Below are 25,614 nucleotides of genomic sequence, written 5' to 3' on the forward strand. Positions count from 1 at the left end.
TCAGACTAAATTTAGTAAACAATGTTAAAAATCTGACTGATCACCACTAAGCACTGGCCAACAAAAGTCCTTATTCTTATTTTTAGTCTTGTCAGTAGTTCGTTTTACTGCACCAAGTTATTCTTCATATCAATATTTCTATTATTAGTGGTAATCATTATAACAATAAGAGACATCTACAAAGCATTTTAAGGGTAGTATAGTCAACTTAACATTTATAAAGTGACTATTATGTGCTAGGCCCTATGCTAATCCTTTAGATACATTGCTTCATTCGAATTAAAATAAATTCAGGATAACTTCTTTGGTTTAGAAAATATGTTTGTGTCAGCGGACACAATATTATTCATAATATAATTTGGACAGTAGTGATAAAAAAAAAGTCATAAGATACTGAAATAAAAGACCAAAAAATTTTTCATATGATTTCATTTTCTGTAGGCTGATTTTTTTTTGGAGGGAGATTAAGAATTTTGTAGTAGTATTAAATTTAATGTAATGGGGAACTGGACAATGAGGCCCCAGTACTGAGAGCCTGCTTGGGGGACAAGCACAGGTGTTTGGTGAGTTTACATCTGGAAGTCTGTAAGGAAATCGAACGGAGGGACCTGGCTCTCTACTTCAGAGCACATAGCAGTACTCTCTGACTATCCCATAAACTTATTGTGTAATAAAAAAAATGATTTTTCTTTGGCTGCTGAGGATGAAATAAGAGTGCATACAAATAGCCCCAGTGGACAAACATGGCTTTTTTCTTCCTGTTGGCCACAACATGTAGAGATTACTCTTTGAGTTCCTTCAGATGAGGGTGGGGGGGCACTGTCCCCATACATGACCTCCTAAGCAGGCCTGTGTTTGGCATGGTACTCTCTCTTGTTCGTCTTTTCTTTCCTCTGATCTAGACTCTAGTTCCCAGAACTTTTGAGACCTCACTGGCCCCTGTACCAAAGAAAAGAAGACATAAACAGGAGATGGCACAGCAGTCAAAGAAAAAAAAGTCATCTGCGTCACTCTATAGACAGAAAACAGTCATAAAATATCTGCACATGCTCCGAAGTGGAGAGCCCCTCCATTCTGAGTATGTCTCTTGAACATGCCCTCAAAACTCTGCCCTCATTAGCTAACGTCCTCCCACATTAATAGGCACTCAAATGTCTCATCTATAATCCTTTCTGAGGGTTATTCTTTGACTACTGAAATACATTTCTTAAGGATTGTTAAGTTCATATTTTTAAAAATTGAAACTAAAATAAAACAAACTTAAAAAGGTGTTTCATCTCTGTCACTGTAGTCAAAATCAGTTGTACAGAAAAGAAGGCATAAAATAACTAAGAAAAAAGGGTTTTTTTTTCCATTATTAAAATTTATCTAAAAGTGTCTTGTTGAGTTTCAAGGAAAAACCAGGATCAAAATTGATTCTATATAGTTTCATATAGGGATTGTTAGTCCTTCAAAGTATAATTTTATGAAAGAATCATTTAATATTTTTCATGCCTAAATACCATGGCCCTACATAGCAAATATGCTAGAATGAATAATCAGAAGGAAGAAAGGATTTAAAAGAATAATATGATTTCCCATCTGTACCATATTTTCCTTTTAAGCAAAGGTGGTAACCATATCACCCAGAAATACATCTGGGGCACTCAGTAATATATTCTAACTGCTAGTCAGAGAGATCCTTGTACCTCCACTTAAAGGAAGCATCTTCTTCAAAAGGACAGGGTGCTTTACCTTCAAGTACAAATATTTCCCTTAGTCATTTTTCAATGGACAGGCGTGCGTGTGTGTGTGTGTGTGTGTGTGTGTGTGTATGTGTGCATGCGCACACATGTGCATGAAGCTAACTTCCTTAGGACAAACACTAAATAGCATTTCTATTCAATGGATAAGAGTATGTGAACATAGCTTAATACTAAATACCTGTAGTATACTTTTGGTTTTGGTCTGGACTTAATATTTCATTGCATAGTAAACTACTGCAGTAAAAACTCTCCCACAGAGCAGATTAGTAACTTTGCTGAATGTTAGAAAACTGCAAAGAGCACTAAGGTGTTAATTGACTTGACCATGGTCATAGAACAAATATGTACCAGAGCAATACGTGAACCCAAGTCCTTCTTAACTCCAGACCATCCCTCTATTCACTATGCCATACTGCCTCAGAAGGCTGACAGATAAGAAGCTAAAAATCAGTTTTACTTCAAAGCATGTTAGGAAAATCAACAACCCTGAAGAGAGAAAATTAATTCCTACTCCACATACTTGTGTGTTTGTGTGAGTGTAGTGTAGAGTAGCATAAAGGCAAGCAGGGAAACCAAGACGGAAAGGGTTTGGTTACAAGTAGCAGACTCTGTTTTGGTGTTGGTGCTTATTATAAATCTGAGGAATCCTAGAGCCTCATTCAGAAGTCACTATCAGGAGACTGGGTACTAGATGACCATTATTTTTCCTTGTAACAGCTATGAAGACCATCTAACTAAGGTATTCAAAAAATACAGTCTCTATTGAGGAAGGATTTCTAACAATGATGTAATCATATTTTCAAGTATTTATATATCATATTACATAAATAAATTTAAATAGCATCTGATATGTACGCTAAAAATCTTATCCAATACAAGGAATTAAATTTGAGATTGGCTTAAAGCAAAAAGAGCTATTCTAATAGTTCATTCTACTCATATAACACAATTTAATGAGCATTTAATCAACCAAGTAACAAATACTTATTAAGTATTCAATATGTAACAAGCCCTTTTTAGCATTTGGAATACAGTACAAAGAATAAAACAATCCCTACCTGCAAGGACCTTACATTCTGATGGGGGAGACAACAAGGACACACACACATATATATATATATATATATATATATATATATATGTATATATATGTATGTGTGTGTGTGTGTGTGTGTGTGTGTGTGTGTGTGTATGGTTGTTGTCCTTTGTTCTTGAAGGGGACAAAAATGACAACACAGTATATCTGACTGTGACTGATCAGACTAATACAGGTCAGACACAAATAGTCCATGTGAACATTTGGGGTGGATTCTCTAAATTTGAGCATCTCATGGTTCTTTTGAGCTACTTCAATTCTGCTATGTTTGTAAGAGCACAGCACTTTCCCTGATGAGGGCATGCCATGCTGTATGGTCCTGTGCCAGTGTCTCCCATGTCATACAATCAATTCCAGAGTTCCTAAGAGGGACCTTATTGCTTTTTCTGACCACCATGTCAGTGCTTGTTCTGTGTGAGTTCTCCATAAAATAGTCTTTTAGGCAAGCATGCATTTGGCATTTGACCAACATGGCCAGCCCACTGGAGTTATGCCCTCTGCAGTAGAGTCTGAATGCTTGACATTTTGGTTTGAGAAAGCACCTCAGTGATCTGGCATCTTATCCTGCCAGGTGATCTTCACAATGTTCCTAAAACAACTCAAGTGGAAGTGATTCAGTTTCCTGGCATGACTCTGGTACACTGTCCAGGTTTCACAGGCACATAACAATAAGGTCACCACAATGGCTCTGCAGACCTTCAGGTTGATAGTCAAATACCTCTGTTTCCTCCCGCTTTCCTTAGGAGCCTCCCAAACACTGAGCTAGTTCTGGCAATGCATGTGTCAACCTCATTATCAATGTGTACATCCCTGGAAAGTATACTGCAAGGTTAGTGAGCTTATCCACACCATTCAAAACTTTTCCATTTGCTGTAACCAATAGTTCCGTGTATAGATGGTGTGGTGCCGGCTCATGGAGCAACTGTGTTTTCTTGGGTGTTAATTGCTAGGCCAAATTTAGCACAAGCAGCAGAGAACTGATCCATACTTTGTTGCATCTCAGCTTCAGAGGCTGCACTGAGTACACAATCATCTGTGAACAAAAAATCATGCACCAACACTCCCTCTACTTTGGTCTTGACTTGTAGCTTTTTCAAGTGGAAGAATTTACCGTCAGTGTGGTATCTGACCTTGATGCCACGTTCATCCTCATTGAAGGCACGGGAACAAGTACACAGCCTTCTTTCACTCCATTGGTGACTGGGAAAGCACGAGAACATCGTCCATTATCTAGAATCCAGGCAAGCATGCATGCCATCATGTAATTGATGTGCAATCCTGATGAACTCTGAGCAACCAAATTTTGATCCACCTATCTCTCACCTATGGCTCCTATATGTGTGTGTGTGTTTATATGTGTATTCAAATATGCAATAGTTTGGGAGGGAGGGCACAAATAGTTGGACAGATCAGCCAAGGCTTCATGCAGAAGAGGGTAGTTAAGCTGCATTTTAAAGGAAGAGAGGGACTCTACAAGCAAAGTACCAAATTAAGTTCTAGGGATACAAAATTAAAAAAAAAAAACTGCCCACATGGATACTAGATTCTATTTGGAATACAGCACATAAACAGATAGGCAGATATAAGGTAATTTCAGGAAGGAAAAAACACTAACAAGCAGTGGAATTAAGATAGGATTCTTGTAGGAGTTAGCACCATAGCTGAGGACCACTGAGGTCCTTTCTCAAAATAAAATGCCAAGCATTCAAACTCTACTGAAGAGTGCATAACTCCAATGGGCTGCCCATGTTGTTTAAATGCCAAACATGTACTTGCCTAAAAGGCTATTTTATGGAGAAGTCACAGAGAACAAGAGCTCACATGGGGGTCAGAAAAAGCAATACAGGTCTCTGTGATCTCAAGGTCCCTCTTAAGAACTTTGGAATTGATTACATGACATGGAAAACACTGGCACAGGACCACACAAGGTACCTTGAGGGAAGATAAGGACATTAATGAGGTGGAGATCAGGTGATACATTCAAGGCATGGAAGACAGAACGTACAAAGACAATGATGCGGAAGAAGGAATGGTAAGGCTGGGGTACAGCAGGTGCAGTTTGGCCAGAAGGTAGAGTACATGAATATGAATAATGTACTTTAGTACCCCTGAAATCACTAATCTAATGTGTATATAGATGGGAGAAAAAGGAAATTTACGGCTCAGGATTTTTTTTTTAATGTTATCAGGCAGGCCTGCCATCTTAACCAACTTTGCCCACTGACAGAAGAGGATTTATGATTTTCTTTCTATAATCAACACAATATTTTGTAACAAGGGCTCCATTAAGGTCATCAGTTCATAACTGAGGTACCAATTAGTACTCTGCAGCAGTCAATTGGAAGGCCAGATTGTCACTTCAATGTCTTTTGTCTCTGGGCATTCTTTATTCCTCTATCTACAATTTTCTCTCACTCTATTCTGTATGCATTCTGAATCAGCAGTTCTATCTCCTGGAATTCTTTTCATGTCAGTGATAAAATTAATGTGGGGAAATGGAGCTTTAGACAGTTTCTTAGGCATAGATGACCAAATGGGGAATACCAAGTAAAACCTTCAGTACCAGAGTTCTATTTCCTGAACACATAATGACCACGATTCTTAGTGATAGAGAATCTTCAATAATTCCTTCCATATAAGAAAAAGAAGAGAGGAGGGGAAGAAAGAACACAAACTTGTCACCAAATCTGCCTGATCTGATACATAATGAATGAGGGGTGGGGTGGGAAAATGAAAGGCAAAGAAGGGAAAAAAATACATTTAATGTTTGAATTTTGAAAATCCCATCTTAAAATCTTAATCACAATTTAAATGGGGCATCCACATGAATACAACAATAGGCCTTTCAGTCTAAGGCTGAGCCACGTGACACATAGTAACCCAATAACGTACAATACAAGGGAATGGGACTTTTTTTTTAACTTTAGCTGCACATATGGACCACTTTGTTTCACTTCTGGTTAGCTTTCACATAATCAAAGACCCCTACTGTAATGCTTCACACAGCACTCAGTGTTGTGGTCACTATGGAAACCATAATTCTGAATGTCCTAACTTGTGTGATTAAAATTTTACACAAAGTAACATTGATAGGCTTTCTCCACCACACCAACTACTGCCAATATACAATTCAGATTAGCTACACAATCACTGGGTGGGTATGAATAACCAGTCCTGCCTCCTATCCTGACACTCAGAAGCATCAATATTGCCATTTATTCACTGGAAGCTTCACAGACAGCATGTAGTGATGGGCCTCTATGTTCAACTATCTGCTATGAACAGAAGCAAATGGGGATTACTTCTCAGCCATTTTTATTCTCTCCAAACCAGAATGCATGGAACATAAATGCCAATGCTTTTCTTCTAGCAACATATTAAAATGAACAAATGAGCAAACTAAACGTGTATTTGTTCCATTCATTAAACTGAAGTGAAGGGAAAGGAGCCGTCAAGGATCATAGATTTAGAAATGTAAAAGACTTTAGAGGTAATCTAATCCTAACCCTCCTTATTACAAATGGGGAAACTGAGCCCCAGAGAGGTGAGGCGACTTGTCCAAAGCCACACAGTTATAACAGAGGTACACAGGTGGGACACGAATCAAGGGGCTCTGACTCCAACCCGTACACTAGCAAGACTTGATTAATGGAGTACAGTAATAAACTGAAGCATAAAACAAATTAATTCTACTATTCTACTTGGATTAATTTTATTATTTTTGTATAATTCTTAAACTATTGAGATGATTTCCATTCTCTAATCAGTCTTCTGGATCTAGTTATAATGAAGAAACAAAACATTCAGAGTTATTATTTTATTTAGTTAAAAGTTAAATGATTTTTTCCAAAACCACAAAGGTAGTAGGAAAGACAGACAGGAAACAGGTATTTACCAAACAATTATTATATGTCAAGCACTGTTATAAGTGCTTTACAAATACTATCTCTTTTGTCCTCACAATATTCCTGTGTGGCAAGTACTGTTATCAGCCTCCATTTAACAGATGAGGAAACTGAGGTAAACAGAGTTTAACTCACTTTCCCAGGGTCAAACACTCAAAAAAGTTGTATTTGAACTTAGGTCTTCCAAACTCCAGGCCCAGTCCTCTTCCCAGCTCTAGGCAGCTAGGCAGCACAGTGGATGGGGAGCTGAGCCTGATATCAGAAAGACCTGAGTTCAAATCTGACCTAATATTCTTAATAGTTGTGTGACCTCAATTAACCTCTGTTTGCCTCAGTTTCCTTGACTGTAAAATGGGGATAAAAACAGTACCTACCTCCCAGGATGGTGGTTGCAGTTTGTCCTTTGTTCTTAAAGACGACCATGACATCAGTATTGTAAGATCAAATAAAACAGAAACTAGAAAACTAAAAATCTAGAAAAGCAGATCCAGCTACATAGGAACAAAGTTGAGATTGGAGACATGGTCTTCTGAGATTTCATTGATGTTCTATTTTTCCAGCCCAATGCTCTTTCCCCTATGCCATGGTACTCCCATTGACCATTACTATTTCTAGAAGACCTTGCTTCATCCTTCATGCTTATGCAATGCAATATCTGTGACAGAGGTCTGCAAATTAATTCCATTTGTTCAGTGGAACTAATAACCAATCCATAAAAAAAGGAAGGATGAACTGTGGGAACAAATTAAACTAAATTGGACTCCACTGTTTTTAGTGTATGCAATTTGTTTAGCAGAAAAAGCCTGAAAAGTTACTTTCACTACCCCACCCCGAATTTAGACTTTACACAAAGGCCATTTCGAAATCTTTTCAAAATGCATTTTCATTCATGACACATACTTACAAAGCTAGTATAAGATCCTGTCAGCAGTGTTGTTTCCTAATGAATACTAAATTCTTATAAAAAATACACTCAAAAGCGATCTGCATTTCTAAGAGTTTTACAGAGTTCATCGAAATGCTTTCCATCTTCAATTGCAGTTCTGTGTCTTGATCTGATTAAATATTTTCTACTTCAGGAATGACTTTGACGCTTAAACAAACAGCAGTTTTAATAAAGCCTGACACTGAGGAAGATTTCCATTTCCTCATGCTCTCTTTCTATAAATGAGTATCTGTCCTGTCTTATAATAGCCCGTTCAGGAGCTTAGTCTCTTCTTAGTGTGTATATAAGTTCGATTAGCCCTAGTGTAAGCTAGTCCCATGTTAAAAAAAAAAATAAAGCTCAAACTGTCTAAGGACAAACTATATGCTCGTAGATTAAAATCTTTTGATTTCTGAATAGATTTAAATTGTCTTTTTGGATTCAGGATCTAGAGATCCTTAAAAAGGAAGGCAAGATATTTTAATGTGCATATATTACAGAAAGGAGGAAATGTTCATACAAAAGTAATGCTTAATCAACTTTATTATCACTGAGTATCAAAATAGGAAGCAATATCTATGATATAAGTGTGTGGAGTTAACTAAGTATGTAGCACAATGCAAACTTCACTGCTGGTTAAAAAAAAACAATGAAACAGTTAATAATTATTGTAGTAATGTTTTTTTTAACCCACTGACTAAACCTTTATTGTATGTTTTAAAGCTAGATCATACAATCTGGCATTTTCCAATATGTACACAGAAACCTCATCTTCTTTATTTTAGAAGGAATTTGGTGGATATCAGAATGTGTAATTTCTTGAACAGATTTACTAAAAGGAACAAGAGGCAAGCTAAAATGAGTCATTTGAAAACTTTTAAATACATTGCTGATTATTTTTAGTTATTATTATTATTAGCATGATTGTTGCTAATTCTCCAAAGTTTACCTAATTTTAAGTCTGGGGCAAAATTAGGATATAAAAATAGTGCTACAGGATATCAGAAAGGCCTATGTTTTCAATTGATTTTCCAACAGTATTCATGGGTTGGTGCTTAAACATTCCCGAGACTCATCCCCAACACCCCTTACAACCAATGACATGCAATTTAGAGATGGTTGGCTGGAGGCAAGAGTTCAGTCAATGGTTATGAATTCACAAAGTTAACAGACCCATATCCGCATCAAACATGCAACCCGTCCCTCCGTCACTTCAATGCTGCTATGAAAGAAGCAGTTTGATAACAGTTAAAAAAAAAAAAAGATAAGTCTAGTAATTCATAAAGAACATTTTATAATTTTTCAAGACTTTATTTTTATTGAAAACTATGTTACTGTATTTTATTTATATGATATTCTATATCAAAATGATGATCTTTTTCATCATTCAGTTCTTTGGCTATACTCAAGGTTTGATAAAGATTTTCTAAATATAAATAATGATTCTCTTCACTAATTTCAATAGGCTTCTGTTTAGAGCTTCCATAAGCAGTTCAAAGCAGAGCAGTGTAAAGCATATACAATGGACAAGGACTCTCAACACCCTAGTTGGTTTTTATTTATCATCCATGCTAGTCTAACTTCAGTCAAACACTCAAAGCCCTTGGGGGAAAAAAAGATTCAGGGAATAAATAAGACCCTTCTGATGGGAGGCAGCATGTGCCATTCAGAAGAATAACAAGGAAAGCCATTGCCATTTGCAGGTTTGAAAAAATTAGTCATCACTATGATGATCCAAAATTTCCAAGGTGACATATCCTAGAGAACATTAGCAAAAGACCATACATTTCCAAGCAACACCCTGCAGACACAGGTTTTACAGCTGAGAAGGTAAGAAGCGAAGGCATGATGTGTTAGTCAGAAAATAAAAACTTCACAGTTAGAAATGCACTATGAAATATGCAAGGATTGTGAAAGGAGACAGCTTCAAAAATGCCACAGCCAAAGTTGGAATGCTCCGTAGCTTGGCCTATTGGTTCCATTGGAACGTATTGGTTCCAAATTTTCTCATCTGTAAAGGAAGAATAATAGCAGGGAAGTGCTTTATAGGATTAATGTGAAACTAGTCAAATAAAAAGATCCAAGGATCACAGAATTAGAGCTGAAAGCAATGATAGAAGTGTGTCTACTTCTACTACTTTGTTTTACAGATGAGTAAACTGAGGCTCACAGAGGTTGTTAACTTGCCCAAGGCCACAGAGGGAGTAAGTGCCAAAGTCAAGATCTGAATGTGGGTGTTCTGATACGGTACTCGTTCCCCTGTATCATGATTTGTCAAATGCTTTGGAAAAACAGAACTGCTAATTTAGCAGGAACCTAGAGAATCAAATAAAAGAAGCAGTTAGAAAAGAAAAGAGTCTATTGTTTAAAATAATTGTGTCTAGGTACTGCCTGAACACAACACATACAGCAACCTTCTTACGATTCTGAAAATTTCCACTGTGCCAAGTGATTACATAAATCAGTTAACAACTACATATGTCATATGAAGATTTCATCCTAAGACGAAAATATAGCCTAACAGGGTGGTGGCTAGGACACAAATGACTGACCACTTTGCTCAATATACTTTCAGAAATGCTGCCGAAGTCCACTTAAAGTATAAATGCCTATAAATCACCTGAGTGGGTTGGGGAAATCTCTCCCAATTTAAATTAAAGTTATCTATGGAGGGGTCTTTAGGATATGAGATGAATTATGGGATTCATAGTGTGAAAGGATCACTGATTTAAAGCTCTAAGAGTTCACGGAGGTCATGTCATCTAATTTCTCCATTTTACAAAAGAAGAAGTTAAGGACTTCAGAGATTAAGTGACTTATTCAAAGCCACAAGCTGCCACAGAGAATTTATGAAAAGACAAAGGATGCGGATTACTTAGAATGAGCAAGAGAGGCGGGGAGGTATTCTACACACCAGAACCTCAGTACTCCATGCTGTTGAGAAAATATTCATTTTAGTATGGAAATCAAAACCCTTCTTTTATAGAAAAGTGATAACAGTTGTCTTTACTGAAGTATGGACCTGATGACAAACTGTAAATGTGAGGACCTAGCTCATGATGTTTAGAAAGGTTCACCGACAAAAAAAAGACAAACTATCAGTAGATGAATGTTATGTCCAGAATAACTCAAGAACTACTAAGGAATGGAGGAGCTATGATCAACATTCACACAGAAAGGATCCATGATGATTAAGTCACATATCCTTTGAAGAATAACAAATTTAATTCTCTTTGTAACAGAGAAAAGCCTTACACAGAAAGACAGTGAGTGCATTAGGCAACGATTCAAAAGATGTAAATGGAAGCATTAGTATTAATGGTTGCTTGCTGTCTTTAAATGAAAGTTTTCAGGGTCAACTTTGTAGAATCAGGCCAACTTTGTAATTAGACCTTCAACCCAAGTATACCAGAAGCAAACATACATGAAAGCCAAAATAAACTGAAGGTTGTTGGAATGAATTTTAGGAATAGATAGTAATTCTTAAGAGGGAAAATGGTATGAGAAAGGCCAAACTTGGAGTCAACAAATCTAGGTTCAAGTCCCAGTACCAAAACATACTAGCTATTTGCATGACCTTGGGGAAGTCACTTTAACTTTTAGATTCTCTTACCCCACCTATAAAATGGGAATGATAATATTTCAGACTATCACCCTCACTAAATTGTGAGAAAAGCACTTTTTAAACTATTATAACATGTGTAAATATGAACTACTATTATTTTTCAAGATAACAAGGCCAGAAGCTTCACTATCTGTTGTATATAACAGAATTATGTAACTATAAATCATGTGCATAAAACCTTTTTTTAAACTATTCAAATAAAAGCTCTCAAATATTCCCTTCTATCTAGCATTTCAAAAGTTAAGTAATTTAAAACCTTTTCTTCTTTAGTCAAAGTAGGCCATATGCCTGCATGAAAGGCAATTTGAAACTAATCTTCAGTTATGGTCTAATAGCTTCAAAAATGTATTGCTTGAGGGTGATAGAGACACCATTATTTCATTATTTCCCATTTGTCTGTGAGCACAAGGAGAGCTCTCATAAGACACAGGAACAAGTATGACTACTTCCAACTCTGAGGGAGGTTTCCTTTACATCCATGCTTTTCCAGAGTATATTTTGAATTAAAATAGATGCCTTGGCATTCCAATGAAATCTAACATAGGCATTCAGCCACCCTGTTTTCTCATCTATTTTAAACGGTGCACATCTGGCTGTTTTAATGATACAGCTTTGATGAGTCCTGATTCTTTGTTCAGTGTCCTCGTAGAAATCTAATTTATTATTATTACTATTATTTATCAGTAGGTTCCTACAGATTAGTTAATATATATTAAAGGCAGCTATAAACTGAGGAAATAGAATAAGAAAAGAATTAAATATAATAAGGTATCACTGGCTAAAAAGTAAATGCATCAGTAATCATGCAAAATGTCTTTTGTTCGGGGATTGTAAATCTTAAGACACTATATGATCTATTGCGCTATCTTTTGGAAGTTCTTTTGAATATAGTTACTATAGGATAACCAGCTTAAAGCATTTACTGAATCAAATGATTAGCTTTAGCCTCTAGTTGTCTATTTAACTGTAATGATAGCAGCCCCAACTTCCTTTGGAAATTAGTATTCCTTCTAGTACAAATGCCAAGCCATCACTTCTGACCTATTTTGGCAGGAGAAGATTAAGACCCTTAGTTCAGAATACTGATTTAACGTTATTCTAATCAATGTTGAATTTAAACAGAAATTAAAGGAAATCTTATATAAACTTAAAAGGCTAAATAATTAACAGCACTGAGGAATTCTTTATTTACTGTGGAGAACACTGAGGCAGAATTTAACTGAAAATGTTTGTCTACAGAATTTATTTTCTCCATTCAGATTTACAATGGATTGTTTACATGATTATACATGCATTACCACCAAGTTTTATAAAAATCTGTCCATTCACAATTCTTGGCAACAAAACTAGCAAACAACTGCTTGCTTCCATTACACTTGTAAGAGGCAATTTGAGAAGATACTCCCCAGGAATTAAATTTTGTGGATAAACATTTTAGCTAATTGCATTATTGTTCTCAGAACACTGAAGGCAGCAGTTAGCCAAAGCATCCATCTAAGGAATCTCGTTTCTTTTCTTTCTTTCTTTTTTTTTTCTTGAACACTTAACATTGTCCTCAACTGACCCATTTTAGAAATCAGGGCAAAATGCAAATAGGACTAATGTAATAAGTACTTTTTCCTTAGTTAGGTTTTTAACTCATTAAAAATATCTGAATTTCTTCTAGTAGGATTTAGTGATTTTTTGTAAGTAAAGAAAGCTTTTGAAATAGAGCAATAAGTGAATTTCATTTTAATCACCTACGATGCTAAGCATATTCCTGTTCGCAGACTTCTTATTAGGTACTATGAACAATCAACAAATGAGTTTCTTAGAGTCATGATCTCAGATGGCACCAATACATCCTCTGTTGCTCCTTCTATAAAAGTATGGCTACTAGAAAAAATATTCATAATTATTACATATGCATGCATACAGACATAAATATATACAGGTGCATATATGAAACAACATAATTATTTTAAAAATATAACTGAAATGAAGATGTTTCATTGTTAATTCCTCTTAACCCTTTGAAATCATGTTATCTAATAAATCAAAACTAGTAAAATTTGTATTAAATAAAAACTAGCAAGAATAATAATTTACTTATCTTTTTTTTTAGTAATTAGCAATAGTTTATTGAAAACCCCTAAAATTAGATCTCAAAAATACCACCATTTACTTTAAATCTGTGTTTCAAATAGAAGAAATTAATTACAGAATGAAACTTTCATGAACTTTTGGAATCTCAGAACTAAAGATATAATAAGGAAATAAAATAAATTCTCATTTTAATGACTATACAGAAAACATGTTCCATACTGCATCTTCCCATAAAGGTTCACTAAACTTTTGGTAATCTAATGTAGTAGTTAAAATGACTGTAGGGGTGATAAGGATTATAGCAGACAGCTAAATTTTCAAAGTAGGAGATTTTCTTTTATGTCAATGTTTTCTTTTTTAAAACAGGTAAATACTTTTGGATGCAAATCTTCCAAAGTTCATTACACATTTTTAAATTTTCTAAAACTGTAAGTTGAACATAATTATTTTCAATATAAGTTATTGTACAGTACACTAAACAACAGACCTTTTATGGTATATCGGGCTGTTAGCACCTACACTAAATGACCTGCTGAGATTTGTCATTCTTGTGCTTGCTTTGAATAATTTTTAGCCTTTGTGAGCCTGTCAGCTGTTACTTTTTGCTGCCACCAGGCTATCTGCCTCTAGTTGTTTGCTATTTATGATTTTCTGCTTCTCAAGGCCTGGGAAATAGGGGGTAGGTATGGTAATCAGATTGTCAACATTGGGTATAAATTAAACTTAGGGGTCTTGTGTGTAAGGGTCTAAAGAATTTTCTTCTGATTACCTTTATTGGATGGATGTTATGCCATCTATTTTAGTTATTCAGAGGCTTCTGTGTTTATATCCAAGTTCTCAGCTAATTTATGGATGAATAAAGTCTTATGGCACATGAACAATTTTAAATTATGAGACATGAATTCCAGTGAATGATTGCTTGTTTTTCAAAATAACTCTTCTTCATATATAACAATGCACGTTAGCATTCTCCAAACAATGGTCTTCAAGTGCATTTAAAATAAGGTTTGCATTTTTTAAACAATTTTTAAAGGAACACATTTGTCACCAAAAAATATACCTTTTAACATTAATTCTAGGTTATTATGCATATAATTCTATGTGCCCCTTTATGAGATTTCATGAGATGGTGTTTATTATATACACAACTCCTGGTCATTGTTTTGTATCCTGAATTATCTTGTGTCACGTAAGCGTAGACAGACAACTCATAGTCAGCTCAGCTCACCAGCAGCTACCGTTATTAGCTATCATTCAGCTCAGCTCACTAGCAGCTAGAATTATCTTCCTACAGATTTCTGAAGGCCACTACTTATGCATGTTAATTTTGAAGGGTACCAACTACATGCCTGACACATTCTGACAGCAAAGATATCTCCAAGAATGAAAAAAAAAATTGGGATGAGATTGATGGCCTGAATAATTGATCATTTTAAGTTGACCCCATGGCCCAGTTATTATATCATTCATTCACTTCAAGTGCCTGTGGTTTTTAAATTAGTTAGAAATGCTAATGCCATGGCAAACCAAACTCTTTTTTTAAACAGCAGTGATAATAAAATTATATAGAAAAGGCATTTGTTTAATTAGTAACTTTCATAGAGGTCTTGACTTTTTTCAGAGACCTGATTTTAGCCAGTTCACTCCAATGAAATAATAAAAGTCAAAACCATATTTTAGTTCCAAATAATCAAGTCTATCAAAACGCCCATGCTGCTATGTGTCATGGTATCACTGAGATGCTAATTAGTCTTCCCAAAAGAAATGCTTATACTTTCTTGACAATCTACAAATTTACTGAAAAATACTTTAAAAAATTGAAAAATCCTATAAAAAAGTTATTTCAGAATTGAAAATTAATTCACACATTTTTGTTGTATGGAACTAAAAAAAGGTTGATTTTTGTGTATGGAAGGGAAAAGGTTGTCAAAGGGAGAGGGAAAAATGTTGAGGGAATTAGTGACAGCTTAGAGCCCACAGAGAGAACAGGAAACAGAAAATGTAACATTGAGCTTCATACCTTTAATGAACATGGTACTTTCAAAACACAAATATGATTTTCTGAATATTATGTTTGTGCTATTTTGCTAAATATGAATCCAAGTTTCAGACTAGAATGAAATTTAAAAAAACAACTTTGTACAACAACTTTTAACAATAACTAAAACAAACCAGATAAGAACTCTTTAAAGACAGAAGTTTATATTCAGTATTTAAAGAAGTTCCCTCTCTTTTGACTGTCATATGAAAAAGATTTTCCTTAACTGAGGCTTTAGATAAGAGGTAGATATCTTTATCAGCCCCCCACTTATAAAAAACATTTCATCTTATGACTCTCATTCATTTGCCGTCCAAAAAATATACTTCCTTTTTTTGCCTGTATAAAATAACACAATTATTTCGTTGATTTCATAAACATCTGTAATGCCTAACTTAGCACCGAGAAAGCTACAAAGATAAATAAGATACGGTTATTTACCCTAAAGGAACTTACACTCTGGTTTTAAATTACATTGATTCATTTCTACTCATGTGTGTGGTAAGCATATACATATATACATATGTATACATATATGTATATACATAAATATATGTGGATATGTGTTATTGTTGTTCAGTTGTTTCAGTTGTATCTAACTCTTCATGACAATATTTGGGGGTTTTCTTGACAAAGATACTGGAGTGGATTGGTGGATTGTAATCTCATTCTCTAGCTCATTTTTATACACGAGGAACTGGGGCAAACAGGATTAGTAACTTGCCCACAGTTACCCAGCTAGTATGTTGTTTGAAACCGGATTTGAACTCAGGAAGATGACGCTTCCTGATTTCAAGCCTAGTTCTCTATCCACCGAGCCACCTAGCTGTGTATACACACATTATTAGAAATATAATTATAAACTATATGTATATATGCACATATTTTGAAGCTAGCTGCTTAAGAATTCATGTTCAAACAAGGTAGAATCCACAGTGTTTCACACAGGGGTTACTTATAATCCTTTCTAAGCACAAGTTACATATTTAAAATATTACCTTCTGCAATTAATCCCTTTGACAATTTACTCTATCACCTTAGGTCCATAGGACTGGAGCTCTCTCTATTGCCTGATAAGTTTTCTGAATTCAAAAATTTGAAAAATGCTTAAGAGTGAAAATTAAAACTTTCAGTGAATACATTTTCCCCCATGTCTAATGTTTAAGCCTTATCAGTTCTAAAGGGTGGAACTATACTTCAATGACAAAGTCATGTATTTGAAATTAATTACCTCAATTAGTTCAATTTATAGGTAAATGAGATTTTTTTTCCAGAAGAAGACAGGGACCCGTATAATTTGTTTAGCAAAGAAAATCTGTAATTCAACTATATGAAAATACTTTAGAAAAGAAATAAATTTGAAATTATGTGAAAATAAACTTTAATGAAGAAAATGCTTCATTCAAAATAAGAAATAAAAATACATAAAATAACAGTACAATAACCATAAATGTTATCTTCCCTTTTCTGTACCCCATATTTTAAATGCAATTTACAAAACTGAAAAAAAAAATCCCTCCACCTTTGAAGGAAATTTTTTTTCTTCCCATGTAAATTTAAATTCTTTTATTTCTACTCTTATAGGTTAACAAATCCTATATGATTCTACGGGTTTGACACTATTTTTTTAAAGATATAAAGAAAAATAACATGCCCCAAAGTGGAAAAAGATAATTCGAAACAAAAGATTACATGGAACCAAGATTTTAGTACAATCTAAGTAAAGTCAAAGAGCAAAGAAATTTGACCAGAAAAAAAAATCAATTAAGTATGATAAGCTTCAAGGCTATTGCTACCACTTACTATATTTTGACCCTTCATCATTTTGGTAAAAAAAAAAATTAAAAAGCACATGTACTAGAACTTGTTTTTAAAAATCTGTCAAAGAGCTTACAACAAGTTGCTTTCAGGATATAATCTACAAATAATACAAAAAAATCTAACTTTAATGGAAAGTCAGTTGTACTTCAAGATGGGGACATGAAGTTTAAAAAAAAAAACCTTTGTCAAAATGTGTATTTTACTATTGCTATCTATCTGATTTATTTGCTAATATTGATCGTTTTAGAATATAACAGATACCATTAGGTTGGGGCTAAATAAAAGTCAACTGAACACTTTTAATGATGTTAAATGTGACATATGAGATAGTTAAACACACTCATCTAAACCTACAAGTTAGCTTTTCCATCTCTTGGGTAGCATTTATTTGTAGGTTTTTTTGGGCTACCCACTCCATACTTTTTTTCTTAAGGGAAGATTTTTTTGTTGCTGTTGTATGTTTTTGTAAAAGCCCAAATCTCATATTGTTTCCATACTTCACCATCATGTAGGTATTATCTTTCTTTCTCAAAACAGAATAATTAAGACAAGAAATGCCAAACTGACTTTAAAATTATTTATGAAAATTCATACAAATGCAAAAGTAACACAGTAGATATAACTAAATATGAAACTTTTTAAGACTGAAAACTCCTTTAGGATAGAGACTATTTCATTTCTACAAATCGTTCTGTTAACCCCAACACTTAGGCAGTGATCTGAACACAAAAGAATCTTAATAATTTTTTTTAAATTTAAGTAGAACAACTTACTATGCCTTCAATGAATCTTAAATGAATTAAACATAGTTGTCATCAGTGATTGAATAATTACCTTGACTTGCTCTTCAGTTGCTAAAAATCCATATTTTTTTTTTGCAGATCACAGCAATCAACATTTCTGTGAAAAAATAAGAATAAATTAAGATTAAATTATGCAACTAAAAAGTACATTTGAAGTAAGCAATATTAATGGTAGCATGATAAATATCTATTTATATCTCGGGAGTAACTTTTAATGATGGTTTTATTATAATTAAAATTATGATTGTAAGAATAAGATTTAAAACACACACACACACACACACACACACACACGAAGAAGCTGACCTCCAAAAGAATTTCACTATGGAAGGATACAAGCATTTCTGTGGTGTTTAAAATCAGTTTACAAGTCACTTTTCCTTTTAAACCCATGTTTATTTGCCTCAGTAGACTTCCATTACTTGGAGTAGCTTCAACATTTCAACTCTGCCCTAAAAGACAATGATTTACTTACTCCACATACATCCAAAAGGATGTGGCACAGAGTGTGAAGGGAGTTCCAAAAGAAGAGCTCTAAAAACTATTTCTAACAATGGCCATGTTACTAAAACACATCTCTGCCTTTCCAAAATGCTTACTTTAAACAAGACAATACTCAGTTGGATGTATTTATTTGCTCAAAAGGTCTCAAGATAACATTTCATATTGGAAAACTAAATGGATGAAAAATGCCAACTCTCCAGGCTATGACATACAGTTAGCTGGCCAGTCTATTGTATTTGTATGTCAATGTATGTATTGAAAATAGGCACAGCAGGAAGGAAAGGAGTTGATCCTACAGTTGAATAGGAAGACAAGAATGAGCTAGCTTGCTCATGGAAAAGTTACAGTGCTTATAACAATCCCAGGCTGCTAAAACCCAAGCTTTGCTTTGTTTTGCTTTGCTTTTAATGCAATTTTTTTTGCAGTCAATGCTGCATATTTGTGACTATTAGAACATAACTATTTTTGAGGAATGTAAATTGCAGGTGACTCAAAAGCAAAATTGCATGGCAGCTTTAAGCATGATCATAATACCTACCTATATGAATGAAAAGGAGTCAAGGACGATATTGGGAAGATGTATACTTGAAAAAGAGCAGATAGATGGAGTAGTGGGTGGAGTTCAGGGCCTGAAGTTAGAAAGACTCATTTCCCCGAGTTCAAATATGGCCTCAGACACTCACTAGCTATGTTACACAAAGCACTTTCACTTCACCTTATTTGCCTCAGTTCCTCATCTGTCAAATGAGCTGGAAAAGGAGATGGAAAACCACTCCAGTATCTTTGCTAGGAAAACCCCAAACCGAGCCACAAATAGTCATACACAACTGAAAACAACTGAATAACAACATACTTGAAAAAAAAGGTGCCCCATTTAGAGGGCTAGAGCAAAGGAAAAGACATAAGAAACATTTATGTTACACTAATACTAAAGAAATATGAAAAGATTTAAAACAGGAGTTCCTATTCTATTCTGTAATTGATCCCTTGGATAATATGGTGAAGCATATGAAACCCTTTTCAGAATATTTTTAATGAATAATGTAAGTTGCATGTGATTACAAAGGAAAACAGTATTTTGAAATTATCAAAATATTTTTAAGAGGAAAAAAAAGTTCATGTACCTCATTTAAGAAACCTGATCTAGAACAAGGTGTTCAATATATTACATGGATCATATATGGAAGCTCTAGGAAACACCATACATAAGTTTTATGCAGGATGAGAAAGGCCAGATGGTTTGCAGTATGTATAGAGGAATACCCAAATCAATAAGATTGCAGATTGATCCAAAAGAAATTTAAAATATAAATTGTATGAATTTCATCACACTTCATTTTCATCATTTCATATTTTATTTTATGTGGCATGCTGATAGTTGATAGACTTCAACAAAAAATACATCTTTAAAATCTGAAATAATGTTGCATTGATTTATTATCTTCAGATAAATAACCGCTTAGAAAAATACCCTTCGGAAAAAGATAACCTTCAGGCTCAGAAACATTTTTGAACCACCAAAAATACATGTCTCACCTATTTGTGGACCTATGTTAATGAATTAAGTGAGGCATTGCCAGAGGTGTCTAGCATAACAGAGTAATTTAATGCTATATAACACTTTTTAATTAGTTTGCTGTAACTACTACAAGAGTGATATCTTAAAATAAATAAATAAATACAACAAACCTCTATGATTTAAAGTATTTAAAGAAGTTTAAAAGTAGGTAGTCCTAGCAAGATGAGAGAATAAATGGTCTTCAACAGTTCTTCTGAAATAAATAGATGAAAACAAACAGAAAAAAGGTAACCAAAGAACCTCAAAAGAAAGTATTTACCAGAGTAAGAAAAATGAACAAGTCCCACCCCCAAAAAGCACAAGTATAATATGATTAACCAAAGTTAGGGATTAAAAGATTCCAAAGATAAGTCACTAGAAGGAATGAATAAAAAATAACTTTAACACCAGTCCAAGGAACAAAGCTGGACCTCACACAAAATATATCAAACTGGGTAAGAGACACACTAAAAGAAAAGGAGGAGGATCTGGCATTAATAAAGAAATATCTGGCATTTGTAATGAGACTTCTATCATCTGTGCAAAGATGAATAGAGAAATGGATAATAACATGGAGGAAGATGGAGAAATGAGAAATTTGAGCAATGACAATGAATGAATAGTAAATAAATTCTTAGGCTGAAAGACACATAAAGACAGGGCTAGCTATACCTGTAAGTAGTGAAGAAACTGTATACTGGCAATAATTTAAGGGGTTCTAAAGGGCTTGGCTGACCAAATGTATCTTAGGATAAAAGTACCCTACTGCCTAAAATCCTTATAATTAGAGTCACTCCTTGAGGGCCTTCTGGAGACATGCTGCTTAACTGAGCTCAGGAATTATGTTATCTTCCACAGACAGCACACAAGAAAGCCAACACATGAACAGGGATTAATTTATCTCATTAAGTGAAAATCCATTGCCTTTCCACAACTGAGAATAGGGTCCTAAGCTTATAGGTGCCTAACAGATTAAAATAATACCAACAAGTGCTGGAACTTACCGTAGTGTTTTCAGATTTTCATTGGGCTTCATACACTCATTTAAGTATCTCAACAACCCTGTGAGATAAGTCTACAGGTATAATTTCTATCATTTTACCGATGAGTACTATACATGATAACATTTTACAAATGAAACTGAGGTGCAGGGAAATTGACTTTTCTGTGGTTACACAGGTAATAAATAAACTAATGGAGGTATAAGAATATGGAGGGTGCTTCCTGGGACCTACCAGAAAAAGTCCTAGTCCTAGTCAGGAGAGTCAACCACCTTATGAGGAACTAAAATTGTAGAAGGGAGATTGAGTTAACAGTATAAATTTTCCTTACAATTAAGTTTTTCAAATCATAGCATTGTAGATTTAAAACCAGGACATTTAAGTTCACATACCCCAAATCCCTCATATAAGAGATGGAGGTACAGAGAAGCTATTACTTGCCAAACATTATTCAGGTAGCAACTGGCCAGGGCTAGAATTTGAACCAAGTTTCTCTGACTCCATTGTGTAGTTTTTACTGTACCATGTTTCTATTCCATCTCATCATCTCTTTGCTGTTTAAGCCATTTTTCAGTATGAATGTGCCCCACTCAGATGATGTTTCTGTTCTTCCACTTCTTGGTTCATAGTATTTACCTTGAATATTATTATATATACCACTTAAGACATAGCAATAAGAATGAAACCCACCAACAACATCAGCAAATATGCAAATCAAGTGTATCAAGAGCATCTTCATTACATCATGCCATACATCATGGTACAAGATTTAATTTTACTGAAAATTTTACTGAAAACTACAGAAAGAATGATCAATCCTGGTACTGACATCCCAACCTTAAATCAATCAACAATCAACAAACATTCATTAAATGACTACGACATGGGAAGTCAAGTCAGTAGCATTTATTAAGTGCCTACTATGGGTCATTCACTATATGCTAAATACTGGTGATAAAATGAAAGGCCAAAAATGGGCTCCTTACAGAACATATAAAGAGAAAAATGAAAAACTTCCTTTCTTCAAGAGACCTATCTTCTATTGGAATTTATACCTCACATCTCTCTCTCTCACTGAAATCCCCTAAATAACTATGAGACAAAATAGTTGCAAAAGAGGAAGTTAAGAGTGTAAACAAATTATACTTTACAGAATCACTCTTAACAGAATCAGCAACCAAACTGACTCAAAATATGGGGTGGGGGAATGAACTTTCTCTGAATATTTGTTAATAATCTTCTTTGTAGAATCTCTAAGTGTCTAATAACTTACTTTAAAAAAAGTAATTCAAATGGAATACCATTGTGTTTATTTCTAATTGCTATTTCACCAAGATTTGACCACTGAGTAAGACAAGTCTTCGTACCATAAAGACATCATACTCTCTGATACAATTTTTGAATGGAAGAACAGACAATATTCAGCAAACAACTTGAAGAATATTAAGGATTATTACTAATGATAGAAAGCTTAGAACAATTTATTTACATAGGGTAATCCTTCTGGCTTTCAAATAAAAGAACTTTTTACAGCCATCTCACCACTAGTCCTAGAAAGAGATTTCCTCAACCACTGTGCAGCTTCACAAAGAATTGTTAGAGCTAAAGTAGAAACATTATGTTTGGTTCATTGTAATGAAAATAATGTAGAAATTATAGGTAAAGAACTTTTCTCTTTAGTAGTATATTATCCCATATAGTATGAAATACTTCATGTGATTTGTAATTGCATTGCTCTGTTTAATTGATTTTTAAACACTTTAGAAAGCTTACATACAAAAAAAGTGTCAATATAGTATTTCTAGTCAAAGAAATATGGTTTTAATGGTAATTTTTCTTTTAGAACTGGGCATTAGGACTTTGGTTAGCCAAATACACAGGACAAAGGAAAGAATCAATGAAAGACAACTCACATACATGAGGATGCAATAAGGTATACTTTTAAATAGTATCTTGAAGAAATGTGTATGTTTTTATGCCAGAAAGATCTAGTCTCCAATGGCATGCAGACATTTTTGTCTTAAATCATCATATGTATAACAATCATCATTCAAAACTTTCTGTAGACCTAAGGGTAAAAGGAATGCATTTTTTTACATTTAAGGCTTCATTTATCAAATTTTATTCAGGGCACTTTTCTGGAGTTTGATCGAGAATATAACTTCCTATTGTTACAAAATTTAAAAAAAAATAAAATTTGACTTTAATCAATTTAATCATGCCAGGTATTATGCTTTTCCAGGAATGTAACATCCTATAATCATGAGAACTATTTTTCACCATCTTCCATTTTTTTTTTAAAAAGGGTGTGTGTGTGTGTGTGTGTGTGTGTGTGTGTGTGTGTGTGTGTGCGTGTGTGTGTGTGACTCCCCTAAGCCCTGTGGATATCATGAGAAAAGCAAAATATCTCATGCCTTCAAGGAGCTTACATTTCATTGGTAGAAAAATATGCCCAGAAAGATATGTGAAACATACACCAAATAAATACAAAGAAACCTGAAAGGTTGGGGTGGGGAAATCCACAAAAAACTTGAAAGAAAAAAAAAAAACCTAGTAACAGCCTCTAGTAGGAGGAGGCATTTGAGTTAAACTTTGAATTCAACAAGAGATTCTCAATGATAGAGGTGAAACTAGAGGGAACAAGTCTATTGTTTGACTATAATGTAGAGCTATGGGAAATCAGTCATGAAAAATAGCTTGAAGCCCAATTATGAATACCCTTAAATGTCAAACAAAGGAATTTGTATCCTACCTTAGAGGCAAGTGGGACCCAATTATGAAACATTTTTCAATCTATTCAGTAAAGAAATGAGGGTAGGATGTGAGGAATAGGCAGGGGGTGCACTATGGATGCAGAATACTCCATGTGTTGTCTTACTATGCTGCTATCTTTTTATTCAAATGTTTGCTGTTGTTATTGTTGCAAGGGAGAGTTCAGAGAACAGACAGAAAGAGAGTAGTAGAAAGGAGATATTCTCAAATGACTACAGAAAAACAAAAGACAAACAAAAATAAATGACTATGAAAAAAGGTCATTTCATTTTAGTCTACCACACATATTCAAATAACCATTGTTTCAAATTATAGTGAGCAGAATATATTATATTACTGTGATTTATTTTCTGGCCAAAGATAAAAGGCACAATATTAAATAGACTGAAGCCATATTGGATCAAATAGCTGATTCTTTTGCCACATTGCTGACTAATCGTAGTACTACTGCTATACTATATAATAATCCACATCATGGCTCTTATTAGCCTCAAGGAGTCATGATACAAGACAGCATCACTATAATCATCAAAATCATTTATTAAACATCCAGCTGTTCAAAGAACTACAGAAGTCAAGTTGAAGGATACAGTTCCTGATCTCTGAGAGATTTCATTAAAAAATTAAACCATGCAAAGTAGACCTCCCAAATGTATATCTATACAAGCATCTGAATGGAGGGATTTGTAGAAAATAAATGTTGTAATGCTATTACCAATTTTTGTTCAATCACTGGAAACATAATACACCCAGACCCCATCCCCAATGAATACATGACTAAGATATATTGATTATATAACAGTCACCCCAGAAAGGTCACAATTTTCTTATCAGTAACAAGAGAGTTTAGATCCAATGGTTTTTAAGCCTCCCAGCTCCGTTCTGTCTCTTGAACTGCATTTAGAGGTATGAAGCAGGTACACAAAAATCATAGTGTATTATCGCAGTCTTATGTGATTAAAACAACAACAACAGCAACAAAAACAACTAGAACTGAACAGACTTACTATTTTCACCTCGCAAACAATAGGCAGTTACATTTTCTGATTTGAATTGTCATTTATATCCCTTCACCTAAATGTCTGAAGAGAAGGGATGCTTTTAGGCTACAACGTAGGGATTGTTTTTTGCTCATTTATATTTTTCTGTTTTTCCTTCTCAGTTCTGAGCCACTGCAGTGTGCTAGCTTTATGGAACAAGAAAATTTACTTTAAGACATGATGAGAAATCAGGAAGTACAAACTCCTCATGTGTTCAGGGCGTCAAATTACTGATGCGCAGTTTTTGTTACTAAGTTTTTTAGCTTAGCCTCAGTCATTTTCTTGTCTGGCTACTTAAAAATTCTCTAATCCAAGTTCTAGTCTCCTTCATGAATTCTTCTGGACCTAAGGGACAGACTTCAGATAGTTCTCCAGGCACAAACCATTGACTGAGGCAAAGCTACAACTTTATGAGGGGCAGAGCCAAGATGGCAGAGTGAAAGCAGTGATTTGCTTGAGTTGTCTCCCAAACCCCTCCAAATACTCATAAAAAAGGGCTCTAAGTAAATTCTGAAGCAGCAGAACCCACAAAAAGAGGGAAATAAATTTCCGGCCCCAGACAACCTGGATGATTGATCAGAAAGGTGTATCACGCAGGGCTGGGAGCGCAGTGCAGTGCAGCGCTGTGTGGGTGCACAGGCCACAGTGAACCCTGGAGCGGGCCTCAGAAGACTGAATCGTGGGCAGTTGTGGAAG

At 34.6% G+C, this 25,614-nt stretch overlaps 1 protein-coding gene across 8 annotated transcripts in view; it reads right to left on the bottom strand.

The window, feature by feature from the left end:
* ADGRL3 (adhesion G protein-coupled receptor L3) overlaps positions 1-25,614 on the bottom strand; it is a 943,202-nt gene that overhangs the window by 719,626 nt on the left and 197,962 nt on the right. For all 8 annotated transcript variants that reach the window (XM_078148809.1, XM_078148806.1, XM_078148805.1 and 5 more), the window contains one exon: positions 18,075-18,140. The gene's annotated coding sequence lies outside the window, so the exon portion shown is untranslated. The remainder of the gene's footprint in view (positions 1-18,074; positions 18,141-25,614) is intronic.

This window comes from Phascolarctos cinereus, unplaced genomic scaffold, assembly GCF_003287225.1.
Source record: "Phascolarctos cinereus isolate Bilbo 61053 unplaced genomic scaffold, phaCin_HiC Scaffold_9;HRSCAF=440, whole genome shotgun sequence".
Taxonomy (NCBI): domain Eukaryota; kingdom Metazoa; phylum Chordata; class Mammalia; order Diprotodontia; family Phascolarctidae; genus Phascolarctos; species Phascolarctos cinereus.